The sequence below is a fragment of the Adelges cooleyi genome, unplaced genomic scaffold, assembly GCF_023614345.1.
Source record: "Adelges cooleyi isolate 19-005CV unplaced genomic scaffold, UGA_ACOO_1.1 ACOO_flye_CR_arks_rails_tigmint_CR_PRNA_115, whole genome shotgun sequence".
Lineage (NCBI taxonomy): Eukaryota > Metazoa > Arthropoda > Insecta > Hemiptera > Adelgidae > Adelges > Adelges cooleyi.
Window position 1 is genome coordinate 369,558 of NW_026095768.1, and position 20,303 is coordinate 389,860.

At 37.2% G+C, this 20,303-nt stretch overlaps 1 pseudogene; it reads left to right on the plus strand.

Moving 5' to 3' along the window:
* The first annotated feature begins 766 nt into the window (after nucleotides 1-766).
* Nucleotides 767-2,664, plus strand: LOC126847675 (uncharacterized; annotated as a pseudogene).
* The last annotated feature ends 17,639 nt before the right edge of the window (nucleotides 2,665-20,303 follow it).

Genomic DNA, 20,303 nt, shown 5'->3' on the forward strand with positions numbered 1-20,303 from the left:
TGGTAGTCTACAGCCGAAACAGGCAACTCCTCGTCTTCCGTTAAATCCCTGTCCGACTGAGAGCAACTAAGTTTTGGCACGCTAGCCAACACCCTGATGGGGGCAGTGTGGTCTCTGCCCAGTGTAAATTCAAAGTGCTCGCACTCTGCGAACAAAGGAAATATGTATAAAACCAGCGCTTAACCGACCGAAAACATTACTTTTACGGTGCACACTGAATAATCCGTTCAGCATTTTAAAATTTTGCATTGGGCTCGTGCTCAGTGCTGGATCTTGAACTCTGAGGGCCCTGGTGCCAAAAAAAATGTAAGGGGCCCTAATTAAAATGTGTTTATTTTATTAAAAAAGCAACCAGTATACAACTATGATAGGTTAAGTAACTCATCAGTTACAAAATAATAAAGTATACAGTATAATAAAATTAATAGTATATTTAAGCCAAATAAAATCCTGCAATATAAAAGTCATAACGTTAAAAATCTTAAGATCTTCTATTTTAAGAAATTCTTTTTCCTCGACTTTGCGTCGGCAAAATTATCAATTATTTTCTCAATATTTAGAATTTTGGTTCGTTCCTTTTCTATATTGAAAATTGCCAGATAAACGTTCTTGTCCACATGAGTTTCTTAGGTACCTAATTCTTTAGTTTTAGTTTTTAAAATGACCGTTCTGCTCCTGCTACAGTGATTGGCATTGTAAAAAAAAATATGCAAGCACTTAAAACGTCTGGAAAACTACTTGATAAATCATATTTATAACTCGTTATCCACCTCTTGTTGCGTACGGTCGTGTTTATTTTATCTCTCGCGCTCAGTGTAGTTACCCATCTATATTTAACTCCTATACGTAGTTGTTTTAGAGTTTCAATTTTACTCTATTTTACTCCGCCATTTGCTCTATCTAAAGGACCCTCCTGGGTTCTTTTGGATGGTCATACCTAAACCTAGAGGGGGGGGGAGCTCGGTATCTCCCCCCTTACTCGTATGTCCACGCTAAGCGGCTCGGATTTGGGCACTTCGGATGATTCATCGCTTCACTCGGGTAAGAAAAATCCCTGTTCTAGTAATACTAAATCTCCTACTAGCCCTCTATCTAAAAAATCCAAAAACATTGCGACCTCTTCAAGTTCTCCCTCAGCTCTCTCGAAGACCAGCAAGGAGTTGGACTCCCCTGAAGTGATATTGGTTATGCCGCACAACACGCATCTAGTCACCGCAAATTCAGCCAGCATGTCTTCCCCTAACGCGACTGCGTATAGGCAATCAAACGATCATGTATGCTTTCCACTTAACTATTCGGGTCCCCTGCATATATTGATAGCATCGTCATCCAGTGATAATAACCTCGGCAACTTTCATCCAGTCAAACTTGGTAAACTGTTTTCCAAAATGTTCTCCGGTATTCTTAATATCAATCCCATCGGCTCTCAGCGTGTCAAAATCACATTCGATTCCGTATATAACGCCAATTTATGTCTCTCTTCAACATCTCTGGCCGAACATGGACTTATTGCCAGTATCCCTAATACATTGCTATATTGTATGGGTATCATTCGCTTAGACAAAATCGTCTCTGAAGAAGAGTTTTGGGAGGGCTATGAATGCCCTACCAAAGTGATCTCCTTTCGCCTAATCAACGTTAAAAAAGACAACAAACTGATTGCTACTAACTTGGTGGAGTTAAAATTTTTATCAAATACTCTTCCTACTAAGCTTTTTATTTTTAAAGTTATTTTTGATGTATCGCCTAGCATCCGTTCACCCGTACAATGCCTTAAGTGCCTTCGTTTCGGCCACACATCTAAATTTTGTCGTAGCAAAGAGCGATGCAGTCATTGTGGACTTTTTGATCATGGCGAATCTTCATGCAATGTTAAAGAGACCTCACCCCCGTGTGCATTTTCTGCAAACTGAATCATCCTTCTACAGACCGTTCCTGCTCTGAATGGACCATCCAGAAAGACATCAAAAAGATCATGGCCGCAAACAACATTACTTTTTCAGAAGCATCATTAATTAAGCGATCGCGTATAACTAATAAAGCGTTTACTTTTTCCGATGTCACTAAAAATGTTAATACACCTACTATTAATGTCATTGCTCATCCCCCCTCATTCCCCGCTCTCTCTCAATCATCCAACACCTATATCCCATCCAAACATAGTAATAAATCGATTGAAGGTGCTTCAAGGAAAAGGAAAAACGTATCCTCCACTCCATCATTCCCTCTTCTTCCTTCAAACAACAACACATCCACTTCTCCAAATGGCAGCTTCCTTAATTATATGGAACATAATCATTTTTCCAACAATGATTACCTTAATTGGGTAGCAGCTTTTGCTCAAATTCTCTCTCGTTCGCTCACAAGCGACCCTTCTTCTCTCACATCTCCTTCAACGCTCCAGTCTGCCATTGAATCATCCCTTTTTAATCTCCCTTTCCCAGCCATCGACGATGACGACACATACTAATTCCGATATCATCATCCTTCTTTTCATATTCTCCAATGGAATGTTAGAAGTTTACTCCCACGTTTACAAGACCTTTCTTTTCTTCTTTCTAACCAAAAATGTTCTTTCGCTTTACTCTCCGAGACCTAGCTTTTCCAGAACAAACCTCTTTCCTTACCACATTTTAATATTATACGTTCAGACCGCTGTGATGGATACGGTGGCGTCGCCATTGCCTCCCATCAATCCATTCAAATTAACGATATAGTACTGTAACGGACCTACTTGTCTAGCTGGCTAGACTAGGCAAAGTGGCCGTCGATAAAGCTAAAATAGACGGATCCCCACGGAAAAAACGGTTGGCTAGGCCGTTGTCTACGTCTAATTGGCCTTAAAGTCTCCCTTATTAACTTAATATATCGCCCGAGGAGCTAGAACGGGCGGTCACACTGTTAAATAATCTAACTCTCAGCTGCAGGCTACAAGATGTTTTATTCTAAATTAGGGTTTCTAAATAAAATACAAAATCATACAATATATATATATATATATACACTCTGACCTGGGTTGGACGATGAAATGGTTGGTCAAAGCGGAGTTGAAACGGACGCACACAAAAGATAGTCGGATGGGCGGCTTGTAGTAAAACGGCAAAAATATAGAGCGCAAGGTCGAGGATATTGGCGGTCCGTGATGGTAAAGTCAACTGGTTAATTAGATGATACGCGAATGTCATCTCAGTGTGTCAGCGCTCCCTACCTAATTAGGTCATTAGTGATGTGTCAATAGGTTCGGGGCGCGAAGTAACGGTCGGGCGAAATGTGACCGTTACAACTTGCCCCTCCCCCGTTGAGGTCCGACCTCGGACCTTGCCATACAAAACAAGGGGTAGTCAACAAAAAGAAAAACTAATAAAATTAAAAATGTTGAACAAAGCTCCTGAAAACAAAGGTATGGATAAGAGGGGAAGGCACACCTATAGCTTGGCGAACTTCTGGCTAGCTTCTGGTGTATTTCCTAACTTCTCGGCCTGTTGAGTCCTTGAGGAAATCCCTCGGTTGAGTCTAGCCCATGGTCGTGTTCCCGTCACATAGGGCTGACTCGCCCTGTCGTTGCTTTGTTGATAAAGCTCGGGGCAAAAGTCCTAAATCCATTGGTCTTCTCAAAGTTCCCCGTACTCATAGTGGCCTTTGTATAATATTATTACTTACATTCAAAAAATGAAATTGAGATTAATTTATGTAATTATGGGTCACAACAGGTGTGAGTGTGCGTCCTATGAAAAATGGTGATAAAAAATTAAAATGTCATGGAATCACATATTTACGCATTTAAGTTAACTTAATGGTCGTGGGGAAAAAGCTGCTTAAAAAACCACGCCATATACAAATGTCCTTAAGTTAAAGAACGCACACATCAGGGGTGTTTTTAAATCGTGTGGGAGTCTTGAAAGTTAAAATTACAAGTCAAAATAAAAAAAAATAAAAGAAAATAGCCCAGTATCCAGATCGTATTCGTTTTTTGTTGTTATCAGAATATTATATAAACATTATGCAAGCGATACAAAAATACAGGATTGTTTCTTGACGTTAGCAGACTTGCGCCGTAGGTATCGCATGCGCCTATCATAATTACTCAAAACGGAAACTATACTATGTGCTTTATACAATACAAATCAAAATAAAAGCATTAATAAGTACAAGCATTGTCCTTAAAAGGACATTTTTAAAATATCATGCTGTGTCGTATACCGCTGCTTGGCTCTAAAACTCAAAACAAAATGTATATATTTTATATGTATATGTACCATGCTAAGCGTGTTATTACTATAATACTGTAAGGCAATGTAATTTCATGCACAGAATTTGCCTTGGAGAAACCGCTATGTTATAATATACATAATATAAAAATCCTATAGATCTACGGACAATATACCCTTTAGTTGTCTGCGCCCACACAGTGCTATGTACCCGCGCGCGTTTGCTTACCTAAGCAAGAATAGACCCTAGCGATGACCGTTATCGTTTCTCCTTTGCTGTGTATATTGCGGCTGTGTAAAGCCAGTCATTTGTGTTTTGTTCGGGGCTTGAATATGCCGTTGCTATTCCGAGTGAGTGAAAATTTAAGTGTAATTATAATGCTTTAAATTTTTGTAACGTAATTTGTTACTCGATTACCTATAGTGAATTATTCCGAAACAAACTGGAATAAATTGGAATGTCCAAATTTAAAATAAATTATCGTTCGAGAACCGCTCTCGGTAGTATAATTTTTCACTCTAATAACCTCGTGTTCGAAAACGAAATTGTGAAAACTAATAAGTGTACGCGAAGTGTCGTATTATATATGTAAATTCGTGACAAAATTGGTAAGTGCCGTTATTAGTACGAGATGCCGTTTTTAATAAATACATCGGTAATTTAATCCGTGATATTCGGAGACAAAAGTCGTAAAAAATTATATAAATCGCCGATTTAATTGTGCCGGTAAAAATAATAAAACAAAAGTCCACTGCAAATTTCAGGGATAAAAATGTGCCGTAAATAAATAAATCATCGGTGATCAGCCGGAATAAAATATAACCCACATGTGCAGATGACCGCGCACGAAACTCGAATTAACAATGTTCACCTAAAAATCAGTTCGGTCGAATAAAATAGAGGTTAGCTACGCCTTTCTTTAAACTACCTACACGCCCGATTTTTAAATTTAAAAGTTAAGTGTCAAGTGTTGTGGAAAAATTTGAGGTCCCTTGACCTTAAACAATTCGAATGTTCGGGTGACTACAATTGGCAAACGTGCGACGAAAAAAAAATCATGGCACGGCATTCATCAACATAAAACAAACGACAAACCGGTAACACTGCTTGGCGGCAACATGGCATCACTGTTGGATGGCAACATGGCAACACTGCAGGACGGCAGAACGGCAAATAATGGCAACTAATGGCCAAACGGCAACATGGTAACACTGCAGGACGGCAACATGGCATCACTGCAGGACGGCAAAACGGCAAATAAAGGCAACTAATGGCCAAACGGCGGCATGGTAACACTGCAAGCCCATAACAAACCGACCGGCGCCCGTAGGCAAGTACTAATACAACACGCACAGTACCTGACCAATTTGTAATACATGTGACACAATTTATCACAAGGTATCCTCAATGACATGATAATGGGTAGGGGTTACCGTACCCTGTCTTACGTGTTGTGAAATAAGGAAGAAATCGTATTTGGTAGGATCTGTAACCACAGTGTCAATAATAGTACCGGGTGCGGGATTTTGGATTCCTTGTTTTGTAAAGAAACGAGCGCTTAGCCTCTTGGTAACTATTACAAATGCCAATGGAACAGAAGCAGCACCTAAGAATATGGATCACGCTTGAAATTTGGTTAATAAAGAAATACGACGCGTTTTCACAAAACAAAATAAAATAGTATATTACTATCAATGGTGACTAATTTTATATAAGAAATGGATATTAAAAAAAAAACAATTATATAATTCTAGAGGGATTCCGAGACTTGTGAATATTAAGGAATTCCTTGCTTAAATCATAAAACAAGTCGCCCATGCCTGACAGTCTTACGTTGATTCCCCGACTTATCAGTTCCTCCCATATGACTCGGGCTCCAAAAGACGGAGCTATTCGGTCTCGACTCATCCCGATGGCGGGAATTGTCAACCACTTAAAATGATTGGCCGCGAGGTAAGCAGCTAGTTGGCGCACTGCTTCCCTGTACCCCGTTTTAGTTGGTTTCCCATTAAACTTTTCTTTTGTTAATAGGGTGACAATTAATACGGCGCCCCTACGTTGAACACAAAGACGACTGGAGATCCTATCGTGCACTGATGGCTTCCCAAAGCTCGCCGAAAAGAAACGGGCTATGCCTCGTGTCTGACGGCGGCATTCGTCAAAGTCCGACGACGCGCAGTGAGCTAATATCACGCCGGACCCGCGGAAGAAATCCATCAGTGGCGCATTTTCTAGACGAAGAAGGACTCCATCGAAAAGCAAATCTACACTGGTCATCGCTGCAATATAATTAAGAACTAGTTTTATCTTAGCTTTAAGTTACTTAAGTTAGATTAAGTCTAGACTATAACTAATAAGTATTGGGGTCAGTAGGTGTGTTTATAATGGACTATCTGCATAGTTAACCCTTCTTCTTCGTAAGCGCGGCTCTATGGCGTTATCGCCTGCTAAACAAAATTCCGTAATTTTGCGCCTAATTATTTGGATTAACCAATGTATAATAATATACCCTAACAATGCTCCCACAAGATAGAATGCGTATCTGTGGTTCGTTATATTGGTATAAACGTTATCAAACTGCTTTGCCGAGTCTATCTGGGTGATCAAATCGTCCAATGATTTCGAAGTTTTCGTTAAATCGGTAAGATCGTTCGCGATAGGAATAAGATGAATCGGTTTCCTTAAAGTCGCGTTTCTAATTTGCTTTAGCTTCTCCGATACTTCGATTGTATTGTTTAAGAAGTCTAAAGTAGGAATAAAATCCGTATGTATGTACCGTCCGCTATTTATTGCGATTGCCCTTAGAATGGTATGAGGGGTATGTACCTCACAATTATTCTTAATCTTCAACAAGCCTGATCCCACCAGTTCTATAGTATACGTATATGGGCTGCAAATTATTGTAATATCGATCGGGTTCAGTGCTAAATATAACCATGCGTTTCTACTCTGTAATTTAGTGAAAATTGGCAATGTGACAAAGTTATGTCTTATATCGCAAATCGCAGGAATTTCGGACCTTGCTAAGAAAAATAACGTTTCACACGTTTGTATCGGCCTACGTGGAAATTGTTGTGGATATAGACAGATATATGCGGTCCCTACATGTTTACACTTATTGTACGCGTCTAAAGTCATTGGTACAAATGTTTCCCTATTAATCCCTATGGCCAGAAATTCGATTGTCGGCTGTATGTAAGTCACCTGATTTTGTGAAAGCTTACTCGGAAAAGGCGTGATATGAAAAATTTGGTAAATTTGTTTTTGGCAGATAGGTATTTCTATAGTATAAATTAAGTTATTTTCCGTGAAAGCTACCGATAAATCTGTCAGACTAACAAAATCTAAGATACTAAAACGTGAACTAAGTGGTATAGGCAGTTGTTCATTTTCCGGTAGATCTTTTTCAATTGATCTAAGCTGTTCTACCAAAATACTAGTGTTGACTACGTTTGGGTGTATTTGACCCAGACGAGCAGTTAAAATTGCAGTAATTAAGTCTCGCGATTCTAAGTTAAATTCATTAATGATACTATTAAGATTCATTATGTATTCCAAAACATTTTCTGATAATGAATAATCGTCCAAAGTATTTTTTAATTTATTTTGCTGGCCTTGTACTTCTACCAAAATGTTACTTAACTTAACTGTATTATTATTTAATTTCTCGGCCAAAGATTTAATATTATTTAATCCGGATTGTAAAATTATTGTTTGTTTTTTCTGTAATTTCAATGCTGTCTTAGTACGCTGCGTGTTATTATTGATGTGATGATTTATTTCTACTAAATCATCTTCATCCAGAGTGCCGAACATAAACCTACTAATAGTGCCTACCACGTTTATAAGCGCTCGTTTTTCCCTAAAATATAATAAATGATGTAAATCTTCGTAATACCTATCCATTTCGTACAATGAATGCGTCATTAAATTATTAAAATTGAAACAAGTCTTAGTTAAACGCGCAGCTTGATTTGAGCAGGTTTTTTCTAAGCTTTCTCGCATAATATTAATATCCCTATACTTTTGCTCATAATTCTTAATATCGATGAAAACTACCAACCTATATGAAGTTTTTGTAAATTTTATATCGTGCAGATTTTCAAAATAGATTCCTGAACTATTAATTTGCGTATTTGTATAGTGGCTATTTTGCCCCAACCCTAATACTACTGAGAGGGTGATAATGGAAATCAAAGATATTACTCGCGCCATTCTAATAGGACAACAAAGGGGCAAAGTATTAAAACGAAAATATTGAATAATCGTAAATGTCAAGAATTGACTTACTAAGTTATCCGTGAAGTTTAATTCTTCAAGTAATCCGTATATGTAGTTGCGCGAGAACACCGATATGTAATACGGTAACGAAAGGAGTAAATGTCTTGAAATAAGGTCTGACTAAAATATTATTTTTAAAAAAAAATAATAAAATTGTTAACGACACTAAGTAATGTAATTAAAATTTACAATAAGGTAAACGAATAAAATCAATAAAATAAAAGTTATTGAAGTTTAGATCCGTAACACCGGTCGTATAAAATTAAATGTATTTAATCGCACAAAATAAAAATAAAAAAAAATAAATTGAAGTGAAGTACGATGATTCTCGACGCGAAGTTCTGTTGATAAAAGTAGTGTAGTGAACAGGGCGATGAGAACGACTGATCGTGAGACGCTCCTGTATCTAGCGAGAGCCACGGCTACTGGCTTACCGGTAAACAGAAGTGTTTACCAAGCATTTCATTGTTTTTTCCTACCAAACGCGTTGCTACTGCCTGGGAAAATTTCATTGTCCCTATCAAATTTCGCTTTGGTAATTTATTCGTTATGATTGAGAAAAAAAAATTATTGAACAAATATTGTAGCGTACATATAGCGTGAGAATTTTTTTTTTTTTTATTTGATAAAGATAAAAATTTAACGGCTTTGTGCCGAACAAAATTAGGGAAGTGCTGAAAGTGGAAATAGAATAATACAAAATTATTAATTTATTAATTTTCCCGAGAGTTATATGGCTTGATTTGGTCTACATGGACTGGTGCATCCACCAGTTGGCCATGTTTTGGTAACTTAACCAAATAGCTGTAAGGGCCTAACTTTTTCATTACTTCATAGGGGCCTTCGTAGCGATTAGAGAACTTATTGTCACGTACAGGGACTTTTACCAAAAATTTTTCACCTATGTTATATGAAATATTATTATCCAAATTAGTTTCCTTCAAATCAGACTTTAACGCTGCATTTTTTATAATTTCTGGTAATGTTTTCCTAACATGCTTTATCTTATCTATTTCTGATATAATGTTTTCATCGGTGGGTGGTATAAGCGCGATATCGTAAATGCTTTTCGGGTTATACGCGTGCAATAAATAGTGCGGTGTATATTGCGTTATTTCATGCATGGAAGTGTTATAAGCGAAAACTATATAAGGTAGATAGTCAACCCACTTATTATTTTCTTGTACGTACGGTGCTAACATGTCAATTAAAGTTTGGTTCTGTCTCTCTACTTGTCCTTGCGAAGTCGGTTTGAAAGGTATTCCGAATTTCTTATCAATATGTAGGGCTTCTAAAAGCTCAACCACTACTTTTGCAGAAAAATGTGTACCGTTGTCACTTCGAACGATTTTCATTGGGCCGTACTTTAAAATGAATTCTAATAGAAATTTAACTGTGGACCTAGCGTTTGCGTGCTGATAAGCTTTGGCTACACAATATTTAGATACGCGATCAGTAGCGACTAAAATGTATTTATTACCCCTTGAACTTTGTAGTGGTCCTACGTAATCCAAATAAATTTCTTGCATAACTTCCCCTTTATCCAACGGATAATGCCCTATCTTAGGTGGTTTAGGCTGTTTATGGGGTTTTCCTTTTTTGGCACGCGGAACAAGATAAAACATAATTTTTAATGTCTTTGCACATCTTAGGCCAAAAATATTTTTCTTTTATTTTAGTATAAGTCCTACTAAAACCTAAATGCGCGCTTAGGGGACTATCATGATTCTCCCTAATAATATCATTAATATATTTGCTAGGTAATGCCAATGTTAATTTATTGGAATTTGTATAATTCGACTTATAGTATAAAACGTTGTTATTCTTAAATAAGTAATTCTTAGCTTTACTTAACCATTTTTGATCGCTTAGATCAGGGTACCTAACGGCTGTTATAATATGCTGTAAATATGCATCATTAGCCTGATCAGATTCTATATTTATAGGTTGAACTAAATTAACATCTAAAATGTCGTCAAATTCATTATTATCTTCAAAACCTAATTTATCGTCGCAAGGATAACGTGAAAGATGATCTGCAGCCCTATTAAAAATGCCTTGTTTATATATAATATTAATGTCATAGCCCATTAATTTTGTTTTTAATCGCTTTACCACATCCGACTCTGTTTTTATCTTAAGTAAACCCGTTAAGTTCTTATGGTCAGTCCAGACCTCGACTTTTCTCCCGTGAACGTACTGGCGAAAAGTTGTAAAAGCAAAATGTAGCGCTAAAACCTCAATTTCCATGGCGCTATAATTATGTTCTGACGCGCTTAACTTTTTTGAAGCATATGCCACAGGGTGTATTTCATTATCTGAATTCCTTTGGCTTAAGATAGTCCCTAGCCCTAACTTAGAACCATCTGAAATAATAATAGTTTGACAGCTTTCATCGAAATGCGCGAGAACCGGTTTGCTTGTCAATTTATCTTTAAGTTCCTGAAAAGCTAAGTCGTGCTCGTGTTTCCACGCTATAGGCGATTTTTTATTTTTAAAAGTTCCCTTAGTTAAGTCAGTTAATGGCTTAGCTATCTTACTATAGCTAACCACAAATCTACGAAAGAAGTTGGCGAGGCCCAAAAATGATCTTAGCTGCTTAATTGTGCGCGGGGTGGGAAACTTTCTTATCGACTCTAGTCCTTTATCAGTCGGTCTGATACCCCTAGTGTCAATAATATTGCCTAAAATTTTTATTTCTTGATAGCCGAACTTACATTTGGAAGGCTTTAGTTTTAAATTATACTTTAAGAAGCGCTCAAAAGTTAATTCTAACGAAATCAAATGGTCATCAAAAGTTTTCCCGTAGGCGACGGTGTCGTCGATATAATTCACTACATGCTTATACATTAAACCTGCTAGTATTCTACACGCTGCGCCTTGATAGATTTCTACTGCATTATGGCCCGTTGCTGTCGAATATGCGGTAAAAGCTCGCGAGTTTTCGGCCAACGGTATCTGATAATAACCTGCGTTTGCGTCCATACATGAAAAGTATTGGTTTCCGCCTAATGTATCGTAAATATTTTGAATCAGCGGCACTGGAAAACTTTCCTTATAAATAATAGAATTAAGTTGCCTATAGTCTAAAACCATTCGATATTCTCGCGGGATTGACGCATGCTTATTACCTTGGGGCATATTTTTACCTACTAAAAACACAGGATTAGAATATGGACTATTTGATTTTTCAATAATACCGGCTTTTAGTAATTCCTGTGTCTGTCTTTCAACTTCATCTCTTTCGACGCGGCTTAACTTAAAATTAGGGATGTTAATTATCCTATCACTTGATAATTTAAATTCAACGGGTTTAATTCTCACTTCCCCTAAATCATACTTAGATTTAGAAAAAATTGTGCTATATTTGGTTAAAAGGACATGCATTTTTTTATATTGTAAATCGGATAGCGCCGGGTTGATATCAAATTCTATGTTGGGAACACTTTCATCGCGTGGGGCCCGTTCGCGGAATTTATTACTGACCGTTAGCGCCTGCTCTGTGACGCGCGCGTCCTGAGTACAATCGCCGTGTCGAATTTCGTCTGGACCGTTACCATTTACAATATTGTTCTCACAAGTGTAGTCATGATTTTTAATTCGTTGTTTTAATATTTGCTTTCTGACGGTTAAATCATCGTAATCATTTATTATAGTTATTGTTTGAAATTCATTAATTTTAATAGCGTCGGGTTTGAACATAAGAGGTGTCCAATGACGGTGTGAGAACAATATCATAACGTAATTGCGATTTGGTTTTGAAAAGGCAATGGTACCTTCTTCATATGCCCTATCGGATTTCGATATAACAATTAAGTTATAGTTAAAAAAATCGGCTACTGCAGCGAGATCTTCTGCTTCTAACCACACGGCAGTTTTTTCAAACTGTATTTCCAATAATTCCATAATATCGTGAGAACTAACTTCTACATACTGCTCATTTAATACGCTAACGAGTGCATTGACTCCACAATAACCGTCGCGAGGGATTTGCGCTAATACACAGGCCGATGTTGCCATTTCTTGTATTCTTTCCCTGTCATCGAAATTTGAATTGTTCATCTCATTTACAACGGTGTTAACTGTATTGTCATTACCGCTAAGAAAATTGATTTGTATTTTTTCATTATTAACATTAAGTTCTATTTTAGAATCAGCGAAATTAATAATTCCCTTAAATTTATTTAAAAAGTCCACCCCTAAAAGACTGTTACAATTCAAATTTTGGACGACCGCGCATTGTATTTTTACAAGTATACCGTTGAAATATACTTCTATGACTGTTCTACCAATCAATTGTAATTTTTCTCCATTAGCAGCATATAATTGTGTCGCGCCATAGGATTTAATTACTTGTTCTTTTGGAAGTATCTTATCACTAACAACACTGACGCTCGCTCCACTGTCCAAAACAAACTTATATAATACATTATTTAGACTGCCTATTATTACTATAATTATTAAAATTTCTTCTCAAATTACCATTACTTTTAAACGGTCTATTATTCATGTTAGCTTTAAGTTCCTCAAGCTCTTCTCTCAATAGTCTTACCTCATCACTAATATCATTATGTTTGCTAACTTTAAGTATCTCAATCTCTCTCCTCAATAATTCTATTTCGCATCCATTATTGCAGTTATATGGGGTCGTGGCCGTAGTTTATTCACTTGCAAAATGGGTTCTCCCCAAGGTAAAAAATAAAACTAACGGCTGCCCGGCGCCTCCACCAAGTTGTAACGGACCTACTTGTCTAGCTGGCTAGACTAGGCAAAGTGGCCGTCGATAAAGCTAAAATAGACGGATCCCCACGGAAAAACGGTTGGCTAGGCCGTTGTCTACGTCTAATTGGCCTTAAAGTCTCCCTTATTAACTTAATATATCGCCCGAGGAGCTAGAACGGGCGGTCACACTGTTAAATAATCTAACTCTCAGCTGCAGGCTACAAGATGTTTTATTCTAAATTAGGGTTTCTAAATAAAATACAAAATCATACAATATATATATATATATATATATATACACTCTGACCTGGGTTGGACGATGAAATGGTTGGTCAAAGCGGAGTTGAAACGGACGCACACAAAAGATAGTCGGATGGGCGGCTTGTAGTAAAACGGCAAAAATATAGAGCGCAAGGTCGAGGATATTGGCGGTCCGTGATGGTAAAGTCAACTGGTTAATTAGATGATACGCGAATGTCATCTCAGTGTGTCAGCGCTCCCTACCTAATTAGGTCATTAGTGATGTGTCAATAGGTTCTGGGCGCGAAGTAACGGTCGGGCGAAATGTGACCGTTACAGTACTAGACGCTCAATTTCAATCCTCCCTCCTTGATCACTCTATCGATCTAGTCGGTATTGAGGCGTTCACTAACTCATCTTCTCCTATCTCTCTTTGGTCTATTTATATTCCCCCTTCCTCCAACCCTCCTCCTCGCCTCATTGACAAAATCTCCAGTTTAGTCTCTTCCCATTCGATTTTAGGGGGGGACTTTAACGGTCATCACCCCTCATGGGGTGCCCAAAATCTTAACCACCGTGGCAACTTGATTTTTTCCTCCATCTCCGCCCTTAATCTTTGTATAATCAACACAAGAGAGCCGACTCTGGCTAACCGTCCCCCCCTCGCTGACTCAACCGTTGATATTACCATATCTTCTCCTACCCTTTCTTGGCTCCTCACGTGGTCAGTTCTTGATTGCACGCACGGCAGCGATCATTACCCATTCCTCATTTCTTATAAGAATTCTTCATCCCCTTCATCCTCCCATTTTTCTCAAACGTTTAATAAATTTAACTACTCTAAAGCTGACTGGCTCACTTTTCAAATCTATATGCCCAATTTTCTTTCTCATTTTACTCCCGTATCACCCATTGTTGACTATAACTGGTTTGTTTCCATCCTCTTAAAAGCCGCTAAAGTTTCTCTTCCTAATATCAAAATAACTAAAAAACATTTTCCTCCTTCCCCTATTTGGTGGTCTCCTTTATGTACCAAAGCTGTCAATGATTGTACCGACGCGTTTAAAAAATATAGAGCTTCTGGCTCACTTGTGGATTTTACGCATACCAAATTACACGCACCTCTACCATGCGCACACTTAAACAGGCAAAGAGGAACGCCTGGCAATCTTTCTGTTCTTCTCTAAATCCTTCCTCCTCTCTTAGTGACATTTGGGTCACAGCTAAGCGATTTAAAAGCTGCCTGTTCAAATCTCCTCCCCGCTCCTTGAACGAATCATGGTTTAATTATTTTTGCAATAAAGTTGCCCCTTCTTACGTTCCCTCTTCAGAAGAATCTTCTCCTTTACCCCTTCCTCCTTGGCCAGATTTCGATCCAGCCTCGCATCCTCTTACCTCTCCTTTCACTCCAAGTGAGCTCTTCTATGCCATCACATCGCGCACTTCATCTGCCGTTGGCCTAGACGTCATCTCCCCCCTTATGCTCAAGAATCTTCCTGCTTATGGTTACGATATCATTCTCTCAATCCTTAATTCTCTTTGGATTAACGCCATTGTCCCTGACTCTTGGCGCCAGTTTAATGTCATTCCTATTCCTAAACACAACTCTACTTCAGCCGCCTTTCGTCCTATTGCTCTTTCGTCGGCATTATGCAAGACTGTGGAACACATAATTAAGAACCGATTGGATTGGTTTATCGAAAAAAACAATTTTCTTCCCAATAATCTTTACGGTTTCCGCAGAGGCTTAGGAACCATGGAGTGCCTTTCCACTCTTACTGGTTCCATCTACAAATCATTTTGTAGCAAATCCTTTTGTTCAGCAGCTTTTGTTGATATTAAGGGTGCATTCGATTCGGTTCATATACCTACCTTGATTTCTCGCCTACTTTCTATTTCTATTCCACCTTTTCTTTGTAATTTTATTTCCTCTTTGTTTTTTCACCGCTCTCTTACTTTTACTTCTCCTTCAGGTCTGGTTTCTTGCCGCTCCTCTTTTCGTGGACTCCCACAGAGCAGTTGCCTTAGTCCAATTTTTTTTAATATTTATATGAGCAAAATCAGCACCGCCCTCTCTACTGAAGGCGTCTCAGCACTTTTTTATGCTGATGATATCGTTATTTTCTCATCCCACAAATTTGCCTATACAGCTATTGATTCCCTTAATAATTCTCTCTCTCTTTTATCCAACTTCCTTGTTTCATCATCATTTGATCCCGCGCCTGATAAAAGTCAATTAATGATCTTTACCAGAAAACGCATCCCTCTAGACCTGCCTCCTATTTGTCTCGAGGGACATATCATTCCTCCCTCCGATAATGTCACCTACTTGGGGCTTAAGTTGGACCCAAAGCTCAGATGGGTACCTCAGCTTAACCATCTACTTTCATTTACCTCTCGTTGGGCTAACTTCCTCCGTTGCGTTACAGGCACCTCTTGGGGCTGTTATCCTACTTCTTTACTTCTTATTTATAACTTCATCATTCGTTCAAAAATAGATTATGGTTCCTTTTTATTTGTTTCTGCTTCTCACACTCATAGAAATAAATTAAACTCCATTCTCGCCTTCTGCCTACGTAGTATCATAGGTGCTTTGAAATCCACCCCCATTTCTAGCTTATTTGTAGAATGCTCCTCCCCCCCCCCTATCGAAATCCGCTGCCGGGATCTCGCTGGTAAGTTTCTACTTAAATCCCTCTGTTCTCCTAACTCCCCAATATATAATCTCTTCACAGATATAAAATCTTCCTGGCGTTACGTTCCCAAATCTCTCCCTATTTTAGCCTCGGTTTGCCACTCTCTCTCTCCTTTTGCAGCCCTTGTATATAAATCGCATTCGAGACTACCCTTATATGATTGCCCATTCAATTCCCTCACTCTTAAACCCACCGTTCTCTCCAACACTAGCTTTCTCGGCCTCCACGTTCAAACCCTTCGTTCTCTCCACTCTTCAACAGTCAACAATCTCTTTTCCGATTATATCTCTTCTTCGTTTCCTAATACATGCATAATATACACGGACGGTTCGGTATCAGTCAATTCGGCAGGCTGTTCCTTTTTTATTCCTGCTTTGAATATATCCTTTTCTTCAAAATTACATCCAGTCTCATCTTCCTTTATGGCGGAAAGTCTTGCCATTATCCATGCCCTCACTTACATTTCCTCCGCTCCTAATACGGCTTATTTAATTTGTTCTGATTCTCTTTCATGCCTTCAAGCTATATCATCCTTTCCGTTCAATTCTCATCTTTCCCCTTTTATCCTTATCATCAGGTCATTAATCTCTTCAATCCTCTCACAAAATAAATCAGTTATTTTCCATTGGGTCCCAGGTCACGTTGGTATTACGGGTAACGAGGTTGCCGACCTCCTCGCTAATTCCACTTCATCCCACTTAATTCCGACCATCTCCAATACCCCTTCTTCTGACTTCCTCCGCCTTTTCCGTCACACTGTAGCCAAAGCGTGGCAAGACAAATGGTCCAACGTTAACCTCAGTTCCACCCGCTGGTTCCGTTCTATTTCCCCTTCCATTACCTTTCGTCCTTGGTTCCATAATTTAAATATTCCCAGAAATGTAATATCCTCCTTTTCACGCCTTAGACTTGGTCATAATCTTCTTCCGTCACATGCATTCCATCTATCCCTTAATTCTGCTCCATATTGTCCTCTTCATGATGATGAAGCCATTTGCGACTTCTCTCACCTCCTTACTACCTGTCCGGCTTTGACCAACAAAAGGCTCTCTCTATTTAATTTCCTCTCTTCCCTTAACATTCAGCCTCCCTTTAACGTTAATTCATTAAACACCCATTCCACTCCTGTCATTTTTGCTATCCTTTCCTTTTTAAAGAGCTCTGGCTTCTCAATTTAATTTAAGTTCAAAGTTTATATCAATGTTATTTAGTTTTCTTTTTTATTTGTTTTCTTTTTCTTTTGTCTTTAAAATCATATTATTACCATAATGTACATTTACATCTTACTTGTTATTGCTGCTTAATTGTCGAGCCAAATGTTTTTTGTTAATAAAGGCTATTAAAAAAAAAAAAATCTTTATTTATAATAAATTTACCCAAATGATTTATATTTTTTTAATTTTTCATCTTTTATAAGAGGTTTTATAGATAATATTTGTCGAGGGAAGTCAGAATTAATATCATCTTTATATGTTACACAAAAATCGTATGATGCTTTTTTCATCGGTTTGTGTTGAAAGAATAATAATAATAGGGTTAAGAAATTGAAATCCTCTAATACATCATGCATACCTTGAAATCAACTAATAAGTTGAGATAAAACTGTATCCATCACAGGGAAAAATATTTGAACTTTAAAGTTCTCTTCAGTTGTGCTAAGTTTCCTATCTCTATTTAAATTGTCATGAAAATGTTTTTTGGCATATGATTCTCTTTTTTTCACAAATGTATTGGGAATTCTCCAATTTGAACATAGCGATTTTGCATTATGTAGTATATTGTCATCGTAGCTATTTCTTGTCTCTTGAATAAAATGAACGGCATTATTAAGCACTTTAGAAGCTTCTTCTAGGTTCATATCGATATTTTGTAATTTTTTAGAAATTACTCTTAATGGTCGTAATATAAGTTCCCAAGTACACAATATTATAACAAATTCAAAGTTTTCCAATTTACTTTTCAAACCGGATGCCATGGTTCGTTCAGTTGTTTTCTTGCTGGTGAGGATCATACAATTCAAAGCTTTAAGTATATCAATGAAGTTTTTTGAGCGAAAACACAGCATCATGCCGATCTTTTCATCTTGTTGGGCATACTTTTTTAAAAACTTTTTTCTGAACCTTATCCCCAAAATCTTGACCTAAAGTTAATAAAGCCCATCTTGGGGCACTACTTGGGCCTGATGTCGGCGAAGAAATCAGGGTGCAGGTTGTGCGCCACCATTGCGCCCTGTCGAGCGATGTTGGACGTTAACAGGAAATCTTTGGCGTGCCCAGACACGGCTAGGTCGAATGTCTGTGCCTCGTCGGACATGCACGCTTCTCCTGGAATAGAGCCTCTGTACACGCCCAACACCAATCTTTTTTTAATGGAACACATACACTTACGGCGGACGTACTCCTGACTATTGTCACCTTGCCCAAGTGCTAAGGCCGCACAAGTCCTAGCATAATTATGGTTCTTCGTATAAACATGTAGTGGGGGACACGACTTCCCGCCTTGTATTATTAAATAGGCTAAACATTTTAAAAAATAATAAAAACTAACAATAATCGATGGTAATACCGAATAATTAAATCTGTGAGATGACATCATTACGCTAATAGTATATGGTATTTCGATTTATCTTTTAATGCTGAATGTTTCAAACGTCCTCCAACTCAACGAATGAATAAAGACTATCTAAACTAAGTAACTGGGCGTTAATCATTTTTCAATTGCAGTTTCTATAGAAATGCTATCGTATTGTAGTATACTAAAATTATACAAATTATTATATGATGTATTTTTATTGTTGTAGTACCTATATATGTAAATTAAAAAAGAACAATTTTGAAGTATAACTTGAAATAATGTTTTTCGTTATTTTAATAAATATAATCATATTCATAACGGTTAGTGTAAAATGTCACGTCGTTGTAACTGTAAGTAATTATAAAGTAACAACACGTATTATTAAAAGTAAGTGGGTTGATTATTACATGAATTCAAGAAATATTACTACTTCTTACAGGATTCGGGGGTCTTTCCTTGGACTTACAACGACTATGCTATAACATTTTGTAAGTAGTTATAAACCGTCATAAATAATGTATTTAGAGTTAATTAGGGTCATTGAGAATAAAAGAAGGCAAGTTCAATTATTACCCAGTAAATTAATGTGAACAAAAACAAATGTTGATTCAATTTAAAAAGTTTCTTTTAATCATTTCTTCACGGAAATTATTTATGAATCTGATGTTCTAAAAGTCCTCACTAACTTAAAAGATAAAACAACTGCAGGTTTTGATGGAATCTCGGTTAAAATCATTAAACATGTAGCTAATAAAATAATAAGTCCTTTAACACATATTTCTAATTTAAGTATTAAAAACAATATATTTTCAGAGAAATTTAAAGTGGCAATAATTAAACCTCTGTTCAAAAATGGGGATAAAACATGTATAAACAACTATAGACCCATTTCTATGCTAAGTAATTTCTCAAAAATATTTGAAAAAACAGACTCATCATATTTTTAGAAAAATTCGAACTTCTGTCTAAAAATCAACTTGGTTTCAGACCAGGACTAGGTTCGGAAAATGCGATTTAATAAATCTGCACTTGATGATAAAAAGAAAATAATGGCAATATTTTTAGATTTAGCTAAAGCGTTCAACACAGTAAATCACTCATCACTTTTAAATATTTTGCCTGAATTTGGTATTATTTCATCAAGTTTAGATTAGTTTAAGAGTTATTTGGAAGACAGAAGGCAAATAGTGCGAATAAATAGCTTTATCGGTAATGAAATGATAATAAACTGTGGAGTACCACAGGGTAGTGTACTGGGTCCCATTCTATTTGTCTTGTACATAAATAGTGTCTGTAATTTAAAAATTAAAGGACTTATTACTACCTATGCTGATGACACGTGCTTACTTTTCTCAGGAAATTCATGGGTTGATGTACGTATTAAAGCTATTAAAGGTTATAAAACAGTAGTCGATTTTCTAAACCATAGAAAACTATCGATAAATTATAATAAAACTATGTTTATGAATTTCATGATTAATGATAGAGAAGATAATTTTGATCCATTCAAAATTCATGTCTGCGATAATAATAACTCATTCAATGATATAAAATGCAAAACGTTAATAAGAGTCGTTAATA